Source organism: Lactuca sativa, chromosome 9 (assembly GCF_002870075.4).
Source record: "Lactuca sativa cultivar Salinas chromosome 9, Lsat_Salinas_v11, whole genome shotgun sequence".
Lineage (NCBI taxonomy): Eukaryota > Viridiplantae > Streptophyta > Magnoliopsida > Asterales > Asteraceae > Lactuca > Lactuca sativa.
The window spans coordinates 34,781,158-34,786,518 of record NC_056631.2 but is presented as its reverse complement, the minus strand read 5'-3'; the positions used below and the strand labels follow the sequence as shown (position 1 = coordinate 34,786,518).

At 33.2% G+C, this 5,361-nt stretch overlaps 1 long non-coding RNA gene across 1 annotated transcript; it reads right to left on the bottom strand.

Annotated features, from left to right (window-relative positions):
* Positions 1-3,413: 3,413 nt before the first annotated feature.
* LOC111879429 (uncharacterized) lies at positions 3,414-4,236 on the bottom strand. Its single transcript, XR_002846107.3, has 2 exons — positions 3,730-4,236; positions 3,414-3,636 (listed from the first exon to the last, which is right to left on the bottom strand). It is a non-coding gene; the product is annotated as an uncharacterized LOC111879429 (long non-coding RNA).
* Between the last annotated feature and the right edge of the window lie 1,125 nt (positions 4,237-5,361).

Here is a 5,361-nt window from a genome sequence, read left to right as displayed (position 1 = left end):
TACAACTCAGTTTTATAGAAAATATCGGATTTTCTGGAAACAAAAGTGATTTCATATCATTGAATGACATATATTTTCATACAAATGCTTATGAAGTCACCAACTTAAATGTTGATACTTTTTCTCAAATAACTTATATTCTCAGGAAACCGGTAAAACAGGTACAACCACGAGCTTTTGAGAAGACGGAGTATTATAGACTCATGTCTTTTAAACTTTTGTTTATATATTATGGTGTCAATATACAATGATTTGAACACATATGTACAAACTTATATTTTATCAATGCATGGTTGTTGTACTTTGTTTACTATTATGCATTGTTGTGATACTCTACATCACGTCCTATATCCCCCAAATGTTTCCGCCGTTCAGGTTTGGGGGTGTGACAGATTGGTATCAGAGCATTGCTTATAGTGAACTAAGTATATCGAACCATATGATATACAACTATAAATACAATGAGACTAAAACACTCTGATCAAGAGTTATACTTTTTAAAATATAATAATATTTTAATATAAAAAGTATACATGCATACATACATACTAGTACAGTGTCGTAATAAAAACAAAACAAAAGTATTAAAGATGCGTTGAGCACTACGAGTATGCCTGAAAGTATGTTATCAGGTTTGGAATGAAAATAGCCTGATCAACTATATTTATTCGAGAGGTGACTAGCATACGCTTGGTAATAGTCGTAGTGGGCAACAAATCTAAAAACTTACCAACCTCATAAAATCGAGAACCAAACATAAAATTTAAAATAATGTAAGAGTATTTTATGATGCCACCAATTACGAGTCCAGGAAAAGGATGTTCTCAAAACGGCATTTCGAACGCGTTATGGTCACTACGAATTTGTAGTGATGCCCTTCGGTCTAACCAATGCACCCACAATGTTTATGGACTTAATAAACAGGGTTTGCCCTTCGGTCTAACCAATGCACCCGCAGTGTTCATGGACTTAATAAACAAATTTGTTGGGATCTATTTAAAATTTGTATTCTGGTAGATAGGATGTTGCTATGCTGTTGTAATTTGTTAGATCTGTATCCTGGTAGATAGGATGATGCTATGCTTAGTGATCTGTAAGATCTGCCTGTTTGTCTGCTGGATGGTTATATGTTTAATTTTTATGTATATGTCGACATGGTTTGTGTGTGGTGGGGTTAAGACGGTCCTGCTTCGTGGTGAAGGCCAAGATACCGTGGGCGGTCTGGATAGACTGTAGGCCCTATGAGGCGATCCAGTCATGCCGAAGGCCCGACGAGCGGTCCGGATAGGTTGTAGGCCCTATGAGGCGGTCCATTCATGCTGAAGGCTCGGGAGTGGTCCAGATAGGCTGAAGGCCCTACAAGGCGGTCCAGTCAGGATGAAGACTCATTATGCATGTTGTTATTGGTTATGTTTATGTGGTGGTATTTTAGGGAAGACTCACTAAGCTTTGGGATTACAATTGTGGATTTTGTTTCAGGTACATTGGATGATCGCGGGAAAACAAAGGCTTGATCGTGCACCTCCTCATATTTATGTTATGATTTCTGGGATTTCTCTGATGTTCAACTATTTTGAAAACGATTTGTAAACAATGGATGGTTTTGGAATGTTTGAAAAGTTTAAAATTTTAAAGAATTTTATGGATGTTACGGATAGGCAAGCCAGACTTATACTGTAGGTGTAATCCAGTCTTTTAGCTGTGGACCCAATAGATGCTGTTATTTGTATATGATATTTGTTTGTGTGTTGGTACTTTGGGGGAACTCACTAAGTTTCGTGGTTACAGTTTGTTTATGGTTTCAGGTTTTTCAAATGATTCGTGGCAAAACGAAGACGTGACCGTATAAAGCTTTGGTTTTACAACGGAATGGATCTTGGGTGACTCTGATTTTAAATCATGTTTTGGAGACAATGTTTTTGTAAACACTTTTGTTAATAAATGAGTTGTTTTGAAAAGTTTAAATTTGTTGAAAATTTTGTGATGTTACACCTTTAAATTTGACAGAAATGTATGAATTTTTTTTGTTGATTTTAGGTTTAATAATACTGGATGTTTGCAAAAAAAAAAAATAAATAAATAAAAAATAATAATAAAATCTATGTTTTTGTATATTTCCGGTTTATTAAATCCTTTACGTTTGGAAGAAATGTTCAATTTTATCTTTTTTCTTTCTTTTTCTTTCTGGATCACAAAAGCCTTAAGTTTGCACATGAAGTCCAACTTAGTTGAGTTGATGCACCGGGTTTAATACCTATGTGGGGCGGAAGGTCGGGAGTTCAAATTCTGTAATACCTCTGTAAGTGCCACATGTGGGGAGATTTTCCTTAGAATCCTTATGTGAGCTGAGTTTGCTTTATAAAGGAGCTCGAACTCGAGGTGCTTGTTGAAAATTTACGAGTAGTCTTCCACTAAATCATTTGCCGTTTCTAAAAAAAATAAAAAGCTTTAAGTTTAGTTTTTTATTCGTTAAAACCCTTACATTTTGCAGAATTGTTAGATTTTAACGGGTAAATTTGCAAAAAAAGAAAAAATTAAAGAAAAAAAAAGGTTGAAAGTGTTCAATATTAATGCACGTAAGTCTACAAAAAGATAAATTTGTATTTCTATTGAACTTAAAGGTTTTTATATCATTGTCTCTAAATTTTAAGGGGTACCAAAGTGTCAAAGAATTTAAGATCACAATTTGCTATACAATTTACATTACTAAAATACCCTTGTAAACAAATATATAAAATTTACAATCTTTTATAAAGTTTTTGTTTAAAAAGATTATATTTTCTATCGCAATAAATACATATTAAATTAATAAATATATCAACTTGATCTAGTATTAGATCTTTTTCTTTTCTTTTCGAAAGTGATGATCTAGTATTAGAGCTTCATTGTTGTTCGTCGACTTATTTAGTCTGTAGTAATAAACAAGTGTGTAGTGAATCACAATCTTAAGTTTTTAGGAGAAGGATATCATCAATATCTCGTCCGAGTTGAATTCACATCCGCTTACTTACTTAACTTCAACATGATTTTTAGCCACTCGCTTTCGTTCTTTATGATCAGCAAATCATCTCAACAACACAACCCCAGTCACAACAAAAACATATTAGCATTTTCTACCCATAATAACCTCGCTCTACCGACATCGTACAGATATAAGAGGAAAATGGAATTTAGGGTTAGGGCTTATCAGTTTCCAATTGAGATTGAACAATTTTAGGGCAATTTGTGAAGATTTTGGCGGGTTGATGGGGATATTTTTGAGGAAAGGGATTAGGAGAAAGCCATGTGGACGTCATGTTAACGCCACCTGGGTAATCCTTCCCCTACCAATAAATCTAACAAGAAACTTTACTAAATTGAAATGCGTTATCCAAGAACGATGTGTTTTTTTGATGATGAATGGGGAAAAAATCTATTAGAAGGAGGTAATTATGCCAAAACTGAATTACAAGAAATCCACTAAACATCAGGCATCCATTTTTCTAAGGACTCATTGCCATCGACCGATTAAAGAAAAATTGAACAATTGTTTACCAAAAATCAAATACCGATGTTACATTACTAACTTCTTTTCTTCAAGGGCTCGACTCTTCTTTGAGGCAGTTTCGATGTAGCCAATTTGTAGATCCCATAAACCTTTTAACAAAATTACGAAAAAAAAATTAGAAGAAAAGAGAAGCAATTGAAGATCCAAATGCGATAATTGATTGAGGAAAATTAGAATCGTACCAATGCAAGGACGTGTGCTGCGATCAGTAGAAGCACAATGAATGGCGCTGTATCAAGGATCTTGGTCTGATTCTGCCTAGCGATCTCGTGCTGAATCGCCATTTGTAAAGGTGCCTGTTGAGTATGAAAGTGGGGAGATTAGGGTAATTGGGAAATCAGGATTTTCTAAACTATGGTAATTGAATCGGGTTATTTGGTTTAGTTTTAAAACCAACAATCTGGTTTTGTTTACAAGAATAAAAAATAAATGCATTACTTATCATCATTCAACTCTTAATTAGAAGTAACAAGTTTTGCATTTGAAATTCACCTAAATGTCAAAAGTCTGTAGTATATCTTTAAGATCTTTATGCATGGTGAAATCGATGGAATAATAGATCCGCTCTTCTTTGTTATTTCCAATTCTTATCAAATTTACATTTTGTCTTAATTTGACAGTGATTAGAATTGGGATTATAAAAAGAAAGGGAAACCTTAAATTAAATACCAAATACCCCAAATGTTAACAGTGGCAATCAAGAAAAAAAAAGAAACCCTAATTCGAAAACACAAAGCATAAAAAATATATACATAAGAAAGGATTGAACCTTACCTGTGCAGGCTTTGACGCTGGTCCAGAAGAGTTTCAGAGCGGCGAGATTACTCCAGTAAAAAAAGGTTGAGGTGGCGCGTGGAGGGGCGGCAAAAGCTCAACGAAATTACCAGGCAAACGTCTGATTTCCAATACCGTACACGAGACTATATAGTATATACATACGTACAATGGGCCGGCTATACAGGGCTCACTAAGTTGGGCTAATACAGCACATCAAAGTATTTTGATGCGTCTTTTTAATTGGGTTTGGTTGAGTCTCAAAATTCACATTCATATCCTCTGAAATCATGTTTAGAAGATTTTGGTTTGGTTGTGACTCTTTTTGAAATACTTTTTATCGGTTACATTTAGGTGTTAGTCTTAATTAATCACGTCTTAACTCAATCAACTATCAAACGACTTTTTAGTGTTCGGTTGTTCTTTTTAAAGTCTAAAAGGTCTATAATCTTGAATCATATTTATAGATCTGTAAGAAAAAAAAAACTAATATTTATTTTTTAAAGTCTACAAACTACATAAAAAAATAAAGTTTATAAAAGTTGATTGTTTTTATACATTTTAAAGATTTTTTTCAATAATATGAGAAATTCGTATATAAATCTGTTTATTATTTTAATAATTTGTAATAACTTAAAACTATAAGTCCATATTTATCCACGAGATACATGTGAAGTTTAATTATAGCGTTGCTATGTGTTTTGTAAAAATCGACAAACCCATATCAATTTTAAATTATAAGACTCAAAGTGTTAATGATAACAGATTGCTATATAATTTATAGTTACTAAAATAATCTTGTAAATAAGTTAAAACAAATATATAAATTTTATAATCTTTTACAAAGTCAAAATCAACATCGACCAGGTTGAATTCACGCCAGTTAATGCTTATTTTCTTATCTTTAACTTAATAATTTGCCACCCCTTTTGGCTCTTTATGATAAACAAATCACCTCAGCAACGGCCTCGGTCACGGACAAAAGCATATTTCATTGTCCACTTATAACAATCTCGCTTGAGCAATATATGGAACCAAAA